Genomic DNA, 19159 nt, shown 5'->3' on the forward strand with positions numbered 1-19159 from the left:
TGATTCATTTAGATAACGTGTAAATTATTGATAATGGATTTCAATTGAATGTTGTTATTATTTTTATCTAAGATCGATCCTGGATTATTTTTCATCTTAGATGCATATTGAGAGAGATAATCTTTTGTCACTATTATATATAGATATTAAAATAATTATAAAATTAATTATTTACGTGGAATATTGTTATTTTTAATGCATTTGGATAAAATGTGATGTAGATATAATTTGTTTCCTAAGATAGACTATAGTTTATAAATTTACATAAGAAGGCATATTTTTGTTACCTGTGATAGATATCGGTTTATTTACTGGTGTAGATAATATTAGTTACATAGTCTTTTAGTGACAGGGTACGGGATGATACCTGGTTAGTAAATTTCATACCTGGCGAGTCGGAGCCTCCCGTACCCTCTCACTAAAAGACTATGTAACGAATTTACCCCACCATTTACGTATTATCTGTCCTTTATTTATATGTGTTTCTCTGCTTCATGCTTCATCACACTTATATTGTGCCTATTATGACGTCACGTTGTGTTTGTTACGTAATACATCGGGTGTAGATTTACAACTGACCGGTCCAAGGCCTGTTCAGCAGAGCGAGCGTTCGAGAGCGCTCGCCAAATTACTATTGGATGCATAAGGAATTTTGGCGAGCGCTCATGAACGCTCGCTCTGCTGAACAGGCCTCGGGTACAGGTTTACAACTGACCGGGTATTATAAGTAATCCACCTCCTTCACGTGACATACCTCAACCAATCGTAAGCCATGATTTCATGGTAAAATTAACAGAGGTGGGTATTTCATATATTACTATTAAAGGTATTGGACCAGGTTTAACTACGTTTATAGATGTAAAATACTTTTTGTATCATATGATAGATATTGTTCATTTGGTTTATAAGACATAATTGAGATGTACTGATTTTCTAACATACGTAAATAGTATTTATTACTTATCATAAATATTGGTTTATTACATTAATCGGTGAAATTTATGATAGATGTTTGTTCATATCCTTATATGAATAGAAATAAGATATAACATAGGGAAATATAGCAGGTCAATATAAGGAATTATTGACCTGTTCCATTTTTTTCTGTTACATTGTGTTATTAAAATTTCTTGTTAGAACTTTCAATTAAAGCAAAGAAATAGTCTTGATGGAGTTTGCTATAATTTAATCATAAAGCTATGAACGATATCAGTTTATAACCTTTGATAGATATCGATACCATACCTATGAAAGATATCGGTATATTACCTATGATAGGTACCGGTATATTACCTTTGATAGATATCGTTATATTACCCATGACAGATATCGGTTATTACATATGATAGATATCGGTATATTATGATAGATATCAGTTTATAACCTTTGATAGATATCGATACCATACCTATGAAAGATATCGGTATATTACCTATGATAGATACCGGTATATTACCTTTGATAGATATCGTTATATTACCCATGACAGATATCGGTTATTACATATGACAGATATCGGTATATTATGATAGATATCGGTATATTACCTTTGACAGAAATCTGCATATTACCTACGATAGATATTGGTATATTACCTATGATAGATACGGTATATTACCTAAGATAGATATCGGTATATTATGATAGATATCGGTATATTACCTATGATAGATATCGGTATATTACCTATGATAGATATCAGTATATTACCTATGATAGATATCGGTATATTACGTATAATAGATATCGGTATATTACCTATGATAGATATCGGTATATTACCTATGATAGATATCGGTATATTACCTATGATAGATATCGGTATATTACCTATGACAGATATCGGAATATCATTTATGATAGATATCGGTATATTACCTATGATAGATATCGGTATATTACCTATGATAGATATCGGTAATTTACCTATGATAGATATCGGTAATTTACCTATGATAGATATCGGTATATTACCTATGATAGATATCGGTATATTACCTATGATAGATATCGGTATATTACCTATGATAGATATCGGTATATTACCTATGATAGATATTGGTAATTTTGCTATGATAGATATCAGTAATTTACCTATGATAGATATCCGTATATTACCTATGATAGATATCGGTATATTACCCATGATAGATATCCGTATATTACCTATGATAGATATCGGTTTACGGGCGAATCTGAAGCGCCCAGTGATCCCCATATATTTACTTCTACATCCCGCGGACCACAGTCGAATCATTTACTCCAGACCAAAAAACACCACCAGGACAATTTCCTATAATAAAGACAAAAACATTCAAAAATCGAAATATATCACTAAAATTTGTTTTTGAGAACAAAGTTCACAGTTTAGATATAAATATTAAAATAATGAGCTACTAAAATACAAAATATGAGATTCCTTATTTAAATTTATGTTAAACAATGCTGATGTAAAACAATCTGTGAAGAAATATTACACAACGTATAACAATGTCTATTAGATATTATTTCGTAAATTTGTTGCTGTATAATAATTTCAATTTCCAAGAAGAACACAGTTACAAACTCTCTGCAAATGTAAGAGTAGGTTTACTTGAAACTTTTAAAAAGAATAATGATACAAAAAAATCCTTCACATATAGAACAATGTTTGCAGAAAACATTGACCGTGTTAAACATTGCTTACAGAAAACACTGACCACATTGAATACCGATTTCAGAAACAATGGAAATCTTTACTCTGAGAAACACTTAATGTATGATAATGTTAACAGACCACACTGTACGTAAAACAATGTTTAGAAAAAACTCTTAAAATTTAGGTTAATGTTTCCAAAATTCCTAAACATATCAAACCATGATCAGGGACAACACTGATCATGTAGAATAATATTTTTCACAATGTTTACTAACAAACGTTTTATGTATAATTATGCTTACAGACCCCGTTGAGCGTAGAACAATGTTTACAGAAACACTGACGATGTAAAATTAAATTTATAGAAATTACATCAGGAAAAACAATTTTAAGTTTACAGAAAAATGTGATAATGCAGAACAATGCTGATACAAATTAGGTCAATAAAGAAAAGTTTTTTGCGGGAAATACTCAATTCATTTAGCATTTAAAACAACGTTAATTGGCTATGACTATTTTACAAACACTAACATTAAAGAACAATGTGTTTGTAGGAAAAACGACCAAGTGCCTTACCACCTAATATACTGTGTACACACACTAACTAAATCAAAACTGGTTATTCAGAACTATATTTCAGAAAATGAAGACCATGTAAAACAATATCACCCAAAAATAAGTAAAATATATCAAGTTTACAGAAATCTTTGACCATGTACAAGAATGGCGACTGAAAACCACTAACGTATAATAAGGTTTACACAAAATGCTGAAAATGTAAGTCTTTCTTCATAGAAAACACTTACCATATAGAGCAATGTTTCGTTGGCAAATACTGTAAACTGATCAATTACTTACCATATAGAACAATGTTTAGTCGGCAAATACTGTAAACTGATCAATTACTTACCATATAGAACAATGTTTAGTCGGCAAATACTGTAAACTGATCAATTACTTACCATATAGAACAATGTTTAGTCGGCAAATACTGTAAACTGATTAATTACTTACCATATAGAACAATATTTCGTTGGCAAATACTGTAAACTGATCAATTTCTTACCATATAGAACAATGTTTCATTGGCAAATACTGTAAACTGATCAATTACTAACCATATAGAACAATATTTCGTTGGCAAATACTGTAAACTGATCAATTACTTACCAAAATGAATAATGTTTCGTTGGCAAATACTGAAAACTGATCAATTTCTTACCATATAGAACAATGATTCGTTGGCAAACACAGTATACTGATCAATTACTTACCATATAGAACAATGTTTAGCCGGCAAATACTGTAAACTGATCAATTACTTACCATATAGAACAATGTTTAGTCGGCAAATACTGTAAACTGATCAATTACTTACCATATAGAACAATATTTCGTTGGCAAATACTGTAAACTGATCAATTACTTACCAAAATGAATAATGTTTCGTTGGCAAATACTGAAAACTGATCAATTTCTTACCATATAGAACAATGTTTCATTGGCAAATACTGTATACTGATCAATGGTTGAAAGTACACTGAAGATTAAGCAGATCAGCACCATCATAAAACTGAAAAAAAAACAAAGATTTTCATTGTGACGTCAAAATAGAGCAAATCTTTTTATTGTGACGTCATAATAGAGCTACGCAAAAAAAAATTAATTATAAAACTAAAAGATATCAAGTTAATTCACTATGAAATTTAAATAAAATATAACAAAATGATCAATCATAAAACTGAAAAAATAATCAAAGATTCCTTACAAAACTGTAAAATATCATGTGCATTTACTATAAAACTAATAAATAACAAAAATGACCTACAGTGTATCATAAAAATTAAAAATAACCAAAGATTTATAATAAAACTGAAAAATACCATGTGTATTTGCTATAAACTTACTAATAAAATTGAAAAATAACAAAATGACATATCATAAAACTGAGAAAAAAAAACTATCAGTCAGTCATATCAGCAGGATTAAATACAATATTTAGAAATTAACTTTACATAATTTAATTTTGATTGTAACGAACATCTGATTGGATAAAAAAAAAGTCTATCCAGTAAAACATGTGTTGCCTACCTCACAATACCTTACGTCAATTGTTCCTTCATTATGCGCTCGGGACTTTAAGGTTTCGTGAAAGGTTAACGTGTCCAAAAATTTATCTTTACAATAGCCACAAAACTATGTGAGGTACAGAGTTAAAACTTTTACAGTTTATAAATTTTTCAATGATTAACAGATAGAAAGTATCGCTTGATAAAAAATACTTGGAAAAAATTTTTATTGAGAAAAATTCTTCTTAAAAATGCAAATATTTTCAAAAAAAAAATACACCTAATTTATTCAGCGCTCTTAGTGAAAACCATTATTGCAGAAACAAAATCTGTTTATCAATGAAGGGCAAGTTGGACTTTGATAGCCTCTGGAAAGTTGTTTTCTCTGTTTATTTTGTCCAAATGTTAAGAAAGTGAAAGTACATTGCAAATGGTGGATTCTACAGGGTCTTGTCTTTATACATGTCATGCTTTCAGTAAAAGCCTTTCAGAGACCATTCACATCCAACTTGCCCTTCAAAAACATATATTATTTCTGCAATGATGGTTTTCATAGGTGGTGCATTTTTCTTTTAATATTCACATTTTCTGATACAATTTTTCTCAAAAAATATCTATTTAAAAATATTTGTTTATCAAATGATACTTTCTATCTATTAATCAATGATATATTTATAAACTGTAAACGTTTTGACTTTTTACCACACATGGTTTTGGGGCTATTGTAAAAATAATTTTTAAGACATGTTGACCTTTGACGAAACCTTAAAGCAAATGTTGCAGGTGCTTCGATTAAGACCTTAAAAAGCTAGATCCCGGTCCAGGGTAGGCTCAATGAACCTGAGTGCCGAGTAAAGGTCAAAATATAAAACACTTTACCGGTATGGGTTGACGTATCTATATGAAACACTTTACCGGTATAGGTTGACGTATCTATATGAAACACTTTACCGGTATAGGTTGACGTATCTATATGGAACACTTTACCGGTATAGGTTGACGTATCTATATGAAACACTTTACCGGTATAGGTTGACGTGTCTATATGAAACACTTTACCGGTATAGGCTGACGTATCTATATGAAACACTTTACCGGTATAGGTTGACGTGTCTATATGAAACACTTTACCGGTATAGGCTGACGTCTCTATATGAGTGAACAATTCTCGAATGGGAGGTAAAACAACATACAACCAATTCAATCAAAACAGTGTACATATATTGTTTATAGGATATACAGATAGGCCTATACCTAACTGTCACCCCCTTTTGCAAAAAAGAGGGGACGTTAAATGTCATTCGTCTGTCAGTCTAGTAGTCTGTAGTTCTGTCCATCAGTCAGATAAAAACGTTATGATAATCCTATGTCGTGACTTTTGAATGAGAAGAGATAGGACTTTCATATTACACATGCATATTCATGTGACAAGAACTTTCTAAATACCGTAGAATTTTTTATCCTGTTACATTGACCTTGAAGATTGACCTACTTAAAAAAATTACATTGAATGGACCATAGCTTTTGAATAAGAAGAGATTGAGCTTTATATTAAATAAGTATTTTACTTGTGACAAGACCTTTCTAAATACACCATGATTTTTGACCTCTTGACCTTGACAGTGAGGTTTGATCTACTTTTCAAAAAAATTTAACCTCGGTCATATCTTTTAATTGAGAAAAGACAGGACTTTTATATTACACATATATATTACCTGTGACATGAGAACCTGTTCCCATCTTTTGAACGAGAAGAGATATACCTTTCATATAAAACATGTGTATTATTTTTGACAAGATCTTTCTAAATACACAATAATTTTTTACATTGTGACTTTGAAGTTTGACCTACTTTTCAGAAACATTAATCTTGCTCAGGACTTCTGAATGAGAGGACATAGGGTTTTCTTGTTAAACCTGAGCATTGCTTGTGACAAGGCCTTTCTAAATACATCTGTGAGGTTGACCTTGAAGTTTGACCTAATTTTCAAAAAATGATAATTTTTCGATCTAAATTTTGATTGAGAAAAGATAGGGCTTTCATATATGACATGTGCATTTTCTGTGACAATGATAATTCCGAACTTGCTATGATTTCTGACCTCTTGACCTTGTCGTTCACAACTGTTTTATTTTCAAAAAATCAATTTCGATTACAGCTCCTGGATGACGTATGAAAGGCGTTCATATATGACGCAATATTCCATAAAAATGACATCTCGCCCACAAAGGCACCAAAAGCGAGGGACAATTCTAATTTGCTTGTTTTACCTAATTTACGAACCCGTGTATGTATGTATAGGTTACATCATAGAAGCCGAGTAGTATTGATTATATCGTTTTCATGGGGCGTGGAAACCGCGCCCTCGATTTCCACGCCCCATGAAAACGATATAACCAATTGTCACATATCTGCGGTGATTTTCTTTGATCTTTGTGTGGTGATATATCCCATATCACATATGCGATAATACTTTCCACGCCCCTTCATATATCACTGCAGGAGGCAGAAATCAGGTCATGAGAAAAAAAACTAATTTTATTTCACAAGTTCATAACTACAGAAAAATGAAGATGTTAACCTATTTCTTAGCCTTTAATTAAATTAAAACACATGTATTTAACATGTTGAAAGTTCCCAGTCGTTCAAAAGATTAATCCGTTTTGAAATTTTGAAAGTTACGGAAAAATCTCCAAACTTTATATCGTTAAACTACTTGATATTTGCTTCTGGGATTTCACATTTGTCGAGTGCTAACCTCAAAAATAAATTGACAAAATCTTCAAACTCAGTTAAAAAGTCAACTGAAAGACAAATTCACTAAGAACGTCCGACATGTTGGAGAGCTAGCTTGAAATGAATTTTAAGTTTATGACTCTGAATATTTTTTTTTAATTTTGACACTCTCAATGAAATTTACGTCATCAGACATGCGACAAGTTGCTTACATCATAGATGCCTCGTACTATTGGTTATATCGTTTTCATGGGGCGTGGAAACCGCGCCCTCGATTTCCACGCCCCATGAAAACATTATAACCAATAGTACGAGGCATCTATGATGTAAGCAACTAGTCGCATGTCTGATGACGTAAATTTCACTGAGAGTGTCAAAATTCAATAATAAAAAAAAGATTCATTTCAAGCAAGCTCTCCAACATGCCGGACGTTCTTAGTGAATTTGACTTAGAGTTTTTAACTGAGTTTGAAGATTTTGACAATTTATTTTTGAGCCAGGCACTCAACATATATGAAATCACAGAAACAAATAGCAAGGAGTTTAACGATAAAAAGTTTGGAGATTTTACCGTAACTTTCAAATTTTCAAAATGGATTAATCTTTTGAACGACTGGGAACTTTCAACCGAGTTAAATACATGTATTTTAATTTAGTTAAAGGCTAAGAAATAGCTATACATGTTCATTTTTCTGTGGTTATGAACTTGTGAAATAAAATAAGTTTTTTTTTCTCATGACCTGATTTATGCCTTCTGCAGTGATATATGAAGGGGCGTGGAAAGTATTATCGCATATGTGATATGGGATATATCACTACAGAAAGATCAAAGAAAATCACCGCAGATATGCGACAAAGTCAATTAGACATACAGATGCACTCAATTTAAATTATACCGAGCATGTCAGTTACCCTTACCCAATCTACAAAACTGTAAATGTATTGTCATTAAGATATACAGATATATCCAAGTGTCGCGAACTTTTCATGCAGTATGAAGTCCTGAATGCATCAAATATTTATCTTAAGAACCACAACTGTAATAAGTTAAACCGAAAATAATAACGAAACGATGACTTCTGAGTGAGAAATGCATAAATATTTGAATAAACAATTACAGTGTATCTCGTATCGCAGAGGGATGAGACCAAAACAAAATACAGCATTTAAGTAATGCTGAACTAGTTGTTTTCTCTGTGATAACTCTTTGAAATTTAGCGGAGTTAGCTGATTTCTTGATAATTCTACCGGAATATATAACTTATGCAAAGCAAAAGGTCAGGGGCTAAGGGGGCCTTATATGCATGTTAATCTCGTGCGCGCCTGTCTTTGTGTCTGACACTAAGGAGGCCAAATATGCATATAATTCTCGTGCGGCTGTATTCGCGTTTGACGTCAGTTTGCGAGGACTATCGAAATATACAAGGGAGGCCTCGTGTAATCGAAATATTTTCGTCTACAATTTAAAAATCTAAATGTACGATTTTATTTCACAATAAAATGGAAATATAAGGAAGAAATCATAGCAAGTGCGGAAATGTCTTGTCACAGGAAATGCACATGTCAAATATGAAAGCCCTATCTCTTCTCAATCAAAAGTTAGAGGGAAAAATTAACACACTCGTCCGTTATGCAAATTATCCCACGTTTCTGCCCGGGCATACTCTACTAACGAGACAGTGATCTCCTTAATGATAAAGTGAAACGATTAAGATTTCCGTTTCTATTTGTGTTTTTTCTTTGAAAGTTAGTTAAGTTGATTTCTTGATAACTCTACCAGAATGTTAATTTAAAATTACATGTGACATGCATGTAAATCTCATGCATTTGTTTTTGTGCATGACGTCAGTAGGCAGGAACTATTGAAACTGACATTGACATGAGAGGCCTCGTGTCAATGGAATCTATTATACTTTTTACAATTTTATTTCAAAATGAAATGGAAATATACGGAATCATTGTTTAGTTTATTGGGCATACCGCGGGCATAGACGGTAACTGAAAACGTAGGGTTATTTATGCATAAATTCGCCTATTATGCAACCCAGGTAGCACAAAACGTTTTCATAACATTATATTCCGGTTGTAAGGATGTTATTCCAAAACGTTTTTGACATAACGTTTGAAAAATGTTTTTATAACGTTTTATCTAGGTTATAATGACGTTTTTAGAAAACGTTTCTCAAAAACATTTTAAAAATGTTTTTCATAACGTTTAATACTGGTTGGAAGGAAGTTTTAGAAAACATTTTTGCATAACATTTTTATAATTATAATAAGAATTTTTTTTATTGCTTAAAAAGCATTATAAAAAATGTTTTCATATTCCATTGTTTGAGAAAAACTATTCTAAAAACTCATAATATGAAATTAAGAATATACACAGTGTGTTGTGTACGTTGACTCAAATTTTAAGAATATTTATTTTTAAATTGAATGAAATTTATTACAAATTCCGATTACAAATGATACCAGGAAACATGAATATAACATTGTCTTAAAATGTTTGGAAAACTTTGTTAAAACGTTATAGAAACAACAAATATCTCTATATATTTCAATTCTTAAAAAAAATATACAATTAGCATTTACTTTTTTGTTTGTTTGTTATTAATACTAGGTGATATCTTTTAAAGCATATTAAGCAGTGTTAAGGTAAAAAAAAATAAACAAAAATGTTTTTAATTCAGTTCTTTTTTAATTGTTTTATATGCCACATTGAATTCCTACAAAAAACCATAATGATTGTGAAAAATGTATAAAAATCCATTTTAAAGTATTTTTTCTAAGATGTGATGTAGTTCAACAAAGTAATGCAGTGCATTTATTCACTTGTGTTGTTTCCTCCTGGATAACGCGTTTATCAAAAGTTAATTGATTGACACAGCGGGATGCCGTGGTCAGCGCTGATGAAACCGCTCCTTGCTGCAAACTAGTTCCACGTGATCTATATAGGTCAACTTATCAAGATTTTGAAAAACCGGGCAGCATTCTTGAGAGACAAAGAACAGGATTTAGGGAATATTTTACATCATCGTATGGTAAGTTGAATTTAAAGTTGTATTCATCGTGTATACATGTATTAAGAAATAGTATTATAGCTGCATGTGTTTGTATAAGCCTGAATCATTCCTTGTAAACAATTGTGTATATATCTTGGATATTTGAGGGCGGTTAATTGGTGTTTTTGAAGTAAACTGATCATTGAAGTTTATCATGATTGTGCATTTATTTTACATATGTATTATGTCTTGTGTATAGTGTGAATTTTCTTTATTAATGTGTACTTTAGTATTATCACCCCAGGCTTAGAGATAGACTTTCAAATTGAAAGCTTCAAAACATGATTTAAATAGATCGAGTAGGTTGAGTTTGCGTGTTTGTGTGTGCGTGTGGAAGGGGGGGGGCTTAACGAGTTGGTTTAATACTTCTTTGGAAATGTAAAATGATTTGTATTTATATACAGTGTCATGTATATATTTTTCAATTTACAATTCTCAAAATGAATAGCATATGCATTTTTCATTTTACAGCGGCTGTTTGCAAAGACTAAATACACCTTTTTAAAGATTACATGTTATGAGAGGAATTGGACGGAATGAAGTTTAATTTGCTACACACCATCTTTGAGGGATTTACCGGGGTATTAATTTTAAAGGTATGTTTGAAATTTCCTGACACGAATGCATAACGGAGATAGATTTATCATGTTTATTTAGTATATATTTTATAGAACTGTTGTCAAAAACATACACACTTTTCTTGTATTTATCGGATTTATGACTATGTATAGTTTTTAAATCTTCTAAAATTATTCTCTATATCTTTGTTTTACAGAAGAAAACAAAGAAGTCCAAGTGCCAAACAGATGATTTCCAAAGGAAGAAGAATATTGTGATTTTTTTTCTTATTTCAATTGTGACAAATCTTCCCTGTTAAGAAGACTGTTATTGACTGTGTGGATGTAAAAAAGAGTTCATGGATTACATTTGTGAAAGAGTTTAAACCAATTAAAACCATAGGAAGTACAATACTTTTTTTGTTGTAATTTTTTTTAATCCTTTAAAACATGTTAGAAATGTTCTGAAAACGATTTTAAAAATGTTTTGAAAACGTTTTCAAAAATGTTTTCCAAACATTGCAGGACAATGTTTTTGAAAAACGTTATGATAACATTTAAAAAACCATACAAAATAACGTTGTAATAACGTTTTAGAAAATGTTTTTGTAACATTTTGAAAACGTTTTGATAACGTTTTAATAACGTTGATGTGCTACCTGGGAAACAATTCCATGTTTCCAACTATCGTCGATGTTCTGGCATTCCAGACAAACAAGACGGTGATTTCCTTTATAATACTTACACGGTAAAGTGATAGATGAAGCATCCAGGTATAAATGTGTATTTTTTTTTAAAAATGAAAAAATGATAGATAAAGCATTTCAGGTATTAGTATAAGGTGTATAATTTTATAATACTCACACGGTAAAATGATAGATGAAGCATTTCCAGCCCGAGGGTCGCTCCAGGAAGTTATATACCTTGCCCTGTACATTAAGTGTCACGTGATTCTTCCCACGGAATCGGTATTTACTCTCCAGTACTTTGTCCATTTGATTAATGACGGGCTTAAACTCCATCCACGCCGACGTGGACTCCTCCGCCCTGTTTCCCGAGGGGGCGTCATACCTCTTCCCTGGGGAGAGGGACACGTGGTTGTTGTTGGTGGGTGTTTCCCCGAGTGTGGCGGGAGCGCTGGGGCTGTGGTTCAGGAGGGACCTCTCCGTATCGTCACCCTTCTCCATCAGAAGACACTACATCCCCCGTAATCCCCCAGTCTGTAGCTGAGGAGAATAATTATACACAGATCTAACAGAAACCACTACATCCCCCCGGACTGGAGCTGAGGGGACTAATTAATCACGAAGCCCAGTCACTGGCTGCCGGGACTAATTACACACAGAGCCCTCGGAACGCTGCTCCGGTTGACGATGGACATCAATTATTCAGACTTCGAACACTGCAACCAAAAAATAATTCTTCACAATAAAACGCCAAGTAACAACGAGATGAAATTTAAAAATAACAGCGAAGACAATTAAATAGCTGCTACACCGTGTACATATACTGCACAAAGTACTGTTTACAGCTAGTGCACTGTATTGTGACATATTATGAATATAGATTTAAAAATATTTGATAAAGTAAAAACATCAATAACAATTTCAACATCACATTCTCTGCATGTGTGGCGGATCCAATGACATGGGAGAGAGATGGAGAGAGATAAAGAAATGAATTAACTTGCATTGTTAGTTAGTATCGGTCTGATAGAATGGGATATTTACTAGGAATATTATCTAATTATAATAAATTAATTGTGACGGGCACAGGATGGGAATCTTTTATCAGCGGCATCTGCAGCGCGCGCCGTATAACACGTGACAGGAACACACTTATCAGCGCCATCTACAGCGCGCGCCGTGTAACACGTGACTAGAACAAGGTCGCAAAGTCGTCGTCAGTGAATCTGTACGTGCTCAGTAACTGTTCGGATACAGAGTATATACATGAATTAATTGTGAGTGCTTAAATTGAAAGGCGTTATACGTTATACTGATTTCAGTAGTGAACATTATTTGAGAAATCGTACTTGTATCGACTGAGCTCCTGACATGTTCCTGACAGGGTTAAAATGAAGTTACCAGACTGAGTTTTATAAATTGGGCTTACCGACATGAGTTTACAAAGTTGACTCATGCAAGTGCATGTTAAATCTAATTAGCGCACTATGTTTGCTCAACTTTGTCTCACAAGGTCAACTTTGTCTTGTAAGCTAAACTCATGTCGGTAAGCCCAATTTATAAAACTATGTTAATTAGTTTTAAAAAGAGTATGGCTAAAAGTGTAAACTGAACTGTCTACAAAGTGTAAACTGAACTGTCTACAAAGTCTTCACTGAACCGTCTACAGAGTCCTTAGTCCGTGGCTAATTTACAAATACTGAGCTGAACTTAGCTGAGCTGTCTTAAGTTAAAGATCCTACATAGTCTAAGCTGAACATCTAGATACTAGTAAAGGCTGAACCTTTTACATAGTGAAGTCTAAGCTGAACAAAAGATGTAAGATTGATTTAAATTTTAAAAGAACATCAGCAGATAGAATAGTATATACTTATATATAGGAATAAACACACTATTGTCAGCGTGTGCTCCTTTATGTACTAGCAACACTAACTTTTCAGCAAACCTGAGGCACATGAAAACAGACCGTCAGGGCGGTTGGTGTTGACAGGTGATTTCGTCATCTTTATGTCAAGGACCGCTATAAACCAGATCGAGATTTACTGTCCAGTTAATGACGACTCAGTCTATATAATCCCTTATTATCAGATTTACTTTAATCTCATAATCTACAGATTATTTAATTTTGTTGCAAAATTTCTTCTACAATGGAGTAAATGGTTTGTGACAATCAGATTCCAGATCGACATCAGACTTCACGCGGGAATGAGAAGCGGCACGGCATCCTGAATTCACCGAGGTACAGTCATACAAAAGGGGCTGTATAGAGTGACTTCCCTTTGTTAACAGTGACCTCCCTTGTCTGTTGTCAACATTATCTCATTACGATGGTATCTATTAACTGCTGAGAATTAATCGACAAACAATAAAACATTTAAATCCTATTTACGTTAATCAGAAATCCAAAATAACCCTTATTTATACATACACATGAACCTCATATGTACAATCAAAACTTCAAAATTATCAATATGTTTTGAACCTTCATCGAATTTCCAATTTTATTAAATATATTTTATTGATTTTGTTATAAACCATCTTCACAATGATTACGTAATTATTTTGAAAACTTAATGATGATTAAACATGAGAAGTATGACCGCATATTGTGAAATTCTATTTTTATAAATGGAATATATTAACACTTTACAACTTACAGAATTGTTATGCAAAATAAACTGAATCCTCACGTCATAGAAATATTACGTTACCATTTCCCCGCGAGCACTTTCTAAAATTCTAAAGTTTAGCGTAAATAATGTCATGACGCAATATTTCAACTGGAAAATATTTTTTCTTATTTTGTGAGATTAAGCAAGTATGAAATAGTTGGAATTTGGCAATAAATTGAAGATTTAATGAACTTTTTAAAGTGCGTGAAAATGCGTGATTGCGGGGAAACGGTAAATGCGTGATTTTGCGTCAGAAATAGGAAATGGTATATGTGTTAAAATGCGTGACTGCGGGGAAGGGGGTTAAGTTAGTTTTTTTTTATAAGACTTTTTTTAACCTAGGAAAGTTTATTTAATTAATTATATATTCAAACCTTTAAAATAAATAATTAAATAAGGTATAATTATACATTTATCAAGGTTTATGAAGTTTTTCAGCTGGGGTGGAACGGAAAACGGAAAGGAAAATACGATACAGGAATGTTAAATTCAATCATTATAATGTATACAGAGTTAGTTAAATAACAGAGCTCCCCTAATTGGAAAGGTTAAATGAAAATGTTTAATGTTTGACCTTAAACATGTTAAAAATTTAACAATAAAATCAGACAGCACAATGGCACCCCAATGAGAATATGTAAATGTTTTCATTTTCAGTTCATTTGCTTTAGCTTTGTAAAGGGATTTAAATGGGGGCCAGATTATGACAACTGAACTTTATAAATACATACAGAACCATTAAAGGGGGTTACTCCGGTAGAAACGTTGTCACCTGTGTGACTTTTTATACTTTGTACTCTGTTTGGCACAATATAAAAAATAAATGCTGCGATGTGGAAATAAAATTATCATATTTACTGGGGCAACCTCCTTCAATTAACCCCCCCCCCCCTCCTTTCCCGTTCCCCTATAGGACCACATCACCTACAAATGTTATATTGACTGTATAACCCTATATTAACATTGCCCTTAACACCCACCCCCTTCCTTCTCTATAGACTCATATGTCATAGTGTGTTATCTCTCACTACTGATATGTTACATTAACTGCATAAACCTATAACAACATTGCCCTAACCCCCCTTCCCCTCTCTATGTTATATTGACTGTATAAACCTATGTTAACATTAACCTTAACCCCCCCCCCCCTTCTCTATAGACTATTTAACTATGTCATAGTGTATTATCTCTCACAAGTGTGTGTGTGTGGGGGGGGGGGGGGGCTTAGGCAATATTAATATAGATTTATAGTGGCAATAGATATGTTGATAGTGGCAACACCTCTTCTCCATTCTTGAGGATTATTATGTTGATTATATATGTTGTAATCCCCAACTATCATCATTTATCTTTTGTTAGTTGCTACTATCAATTTTGAATTTCTTCTTGTATATTTTTTCTTATTACTTGTATGCCCTGATGGGCCCCAAATTGGTATTAATAAATCTTATCTTATCTTATACCTAGTGTATTGACTGTAACCATAACCCCCCCCCCCTCTTTAAGATCGTTATATATATATATCTAGTGTATCGACTGTAACCATCTGTTGACATTGCTACATATGGAGACAGGTTAAGACTGTATCCTTGTATACACACTATACAACCCCCGGGTTAGATCAATCCACTCACAGCTCAGTATAAATTATCATAGGTTCAATGTTTTATAGATCCTTACATTATCTATGAATAATTTACCTGAATTGAGCACATCTATGAAAACATTAAGATTCTGTTTATTAATTAGAAAAAAATTATACAACCAAGTAAATTAATGTTTAATGTAATGTTCAAAGGTTCTATCTTTTTTATCAAATTAAATACATGTACTAATCAAATAATTACCATTGAATTCTAATGACCTTGCAGGTGGAAAACCTAGAATAGTCCAGATCCATTCAACACTGGAAAACTCCAAGGGAAAAAGAAAAAATTCTATCAGAAAGACATGAACAACTTCACACAGAGTGGCATCAATGTGGCTTCCTTAGTGTGGTTCTTATAATGTGGTGCCTATCATGTGGCTCCTGGAGGTGAATGTGGACCTTAGTTCACCTCCATGGAAGGTCACTGCTAAAGTCTGTCCAATAAAATCACATTCTCTTTTTGTAAACCATTCAAAAAGGTTCACAGTCTCACTAGAAACTTATAGTACTGTGCAGTAGTGGCTTAACATGCAGTCCAGAAAAAACTGAAGTGAAATCCTTATTTTCTATATGCGCCACATGTAGTCAATGTCAGGGTTAGGGTGTAAATGAAATGCATGCAATAACGAGGATCAATTTGAATCCCCTGCCACGCTTAACTGATTCTAAAGAAACACTCTATCAATGAGAGGTTTAACTCAGAAGGTGAAGGCTGGGAATTCTTAAGTTCATTGTTAGAGTCCGACTGGAGATATTTAACTCAGGTAACAGAAACATCAGGGGCTGTCTTAGACTGTCACTACAATAGAGGCTTACAATGGAGAAATGTGTATTCAACAGCTGCACTGAACATTTCATCTCAACAGCTGGACTGAACATCTCAATTCTCACAGAGGAGTATCTCAAGTCATGGCTCAATGAACTCTTACTGACGTGAGATAGAATCAAGTGAAATGTTTAGTTCTCATTGAGACTTTAATTAAGCAGTTAATGAAGAAACCTTTCCCAATTCCTCCCTCCTAAACATTGCAATGCCTTGGTTTATAATATAAAAAATTCACTGTTACATAGACCTAAGAACCAAGAAAGACAGCCACTTACAATATCAAATAAAACCAGAAGTCTTACCATCAGTTATTTTCCTCTATACATCCCCAGGTATTCAGCATTCACAGCTGCTGTCCTCTATAATAACATATTCAATGTATAATTTGTGTGCCACCCTAAGGTTAACAAAAAAGGCAAAAATCAATTAAATAATAGCTGGTAATACTAGTATACATTTTACAATCTTTAATAGCTGACAATATCAATCTAAACTCATCAACAGCTAAGAAATGGAACATATAAATTCATTGAAAGCTGTTGAAACATTATTACTTTATGCTTCATTTCATATCATAAGACAGTCCCCTTTATGCTTTGTTATAGATGTTCATTAACAAAATGATCTGTAATCTGAGGTTTGTGTTAAAATCTATAGCCATCAATTTCTGGGACACTTGATTGATCATTAAAAAAATAAGGACTATGTGGACAAAAATGCACAATAAACATTGATCAAGCCAGGAACATTTGAATTATGTTGGAATTATTTGGAAGACTGAAAAATTCATGTGAAAACAAACACCCCTGGATACATCCCTGGTTTGTAGAGTGGTAGACTCTATCTGGTACTATAGATTCTATTGTCCTGGAATCTCTTCATAATTCAGCTCATCTCAAGTTTCTCTCCCTGTTCTCCCCAAAACAAAACTTCTCCTGATTTTAAATGTCAGGACAAAGATTAAATTACTGGATGACTACTAAACATTGTACCCAAGAGATTAAACTGCTCAGTTTGTCTGTAAGTAAAGGATACATGACCTTTGTGATTGATTTGCGTACTAGTGCAGTAAATATTGAAGTCTACATTTAAAACTATTGCACACTGACTATAGATTTTAAGCCTTAGTACTCATATGAAACAGTAAATTGATTACTGAGTATACACGATGTATCTAAAGATCAGCCAGGAAATGCATTAAAATCAATCATCACAGACACCTGTTTAATAATTCACAGCGCCATCTGTCTCAGCAAGCTCAAGGGAGGTAACTCACGACAAGTTAAAACCATTTCCAAGGAAATCAATTAGTCACTTTATTAATTAAATCGTACAAGAATGGAGGATCTCAAAAAAGCTGGATCTAAAATCAGTATGACTAATTCATTTAGACAAAAATAACTAGCAGGGTTATCCCTAACAATAGATATAGCAGGGTTATCCCTAACAATAGATATAGCAGGGTTATCCCTAACAATAGATATAGCAGGGTTATCCCTAACAATAGATATAGCAGGGTTATCCCTAACAATAGATATAGCAGGGTTATCCCTAACAATAGATATAGCAGGAGGACCTTAATAGCAGAAGGGGTCTAAGGGTCGTCCCCAAACAGGGGCTTGAGAGGGGATACTAGAATAACAGGGGAACTGTCATTAAACGCAGGAAATGCCAGGCCCCTGGGTCTTAGGTACAAACCTGACAAGTGATAATCTACACTAAAAATTAAGCTGCAGGTACATACATAAGTAACTTGAAGTTATTACAGGGGACATAACTCTGAACAAAGGTAGATAACTAGAGAGGAGTGATTATAATCACATGTATCTACTAAATCTGCTCCAAGTATTTATAAAGGTAAATAACTAGAGATAAATATTACATGTACTCAATCTGCTGTTAGTATTCATAACAAAGGTAGATAACCAAAGAGATAAATATCATATACATGTATGTACCAAATCATCTGCTAGTACTGATTACCTCCCCTGATGGTCGACAACTCCACGGAAATAAGTCACCATCTACTGAAGCCTGACTAATTAACAGGGCACTAATTAACACCCTACAACACAATTAAATGTACTGTAGATAATGTTTTCTCCTATCACACATATCTATATACATGTACTACTTGTTACACAATAAGTTTACAAAGTTACACCAGGAAGTGGGACTATATCTGAAGCTTCATCTGTCTCTACTGCTTGATCCTTCTTTTCAATTTTACCTCTTCATTTATCAAGGAAACAATAATTTTTTTA

The 19159-nt window shown here is 33.0% G+C and overlaps 1 long non-coding RNA gene and 1 pseudogene across 1 annotated transcript; one reads left to right on the forward strand and one right to left on the reverse strand.

Annotated features, from left to right (window-relative positions):
- Positions 1–19159, reverse strand: part of LOC134277828 (potassium voltage-gated channel subfamily KQT member 1-like) — a 29545-nt pseudogene that overhangs the window by 10379 nt on the left and 7 nt on the right.
- Positions 10242–11477, forward strand: LOC134277818 (uncharacterized). Its single transcript, XR_009994333.1, has 3 exons — positions 10242–10485; positions 10978–11102; positions 11282–11477. It is a non-coding gene; the product is annotated as an uncharacterized LOC134277818 (long non-coding RNA).

Source organism: Saccostrea cucullata, unplaced genomic scaffold (genome assembly GCF_032062105.1).
Source record: "Saccostrea cucullata isolate Sc308-1 unplaced genomic scaffold, CSIRO_AGI_Scuc_v1 ctg1405, whole genome shotgun sequence".
Classification (NCBI taxonomy): domain Eukaryota; kingdom Metazoa; phylum Mollusca; class Bivalvia; order Ostreida; family Ostreidae; genus Saccostrea; species Saccostrea cuccullata.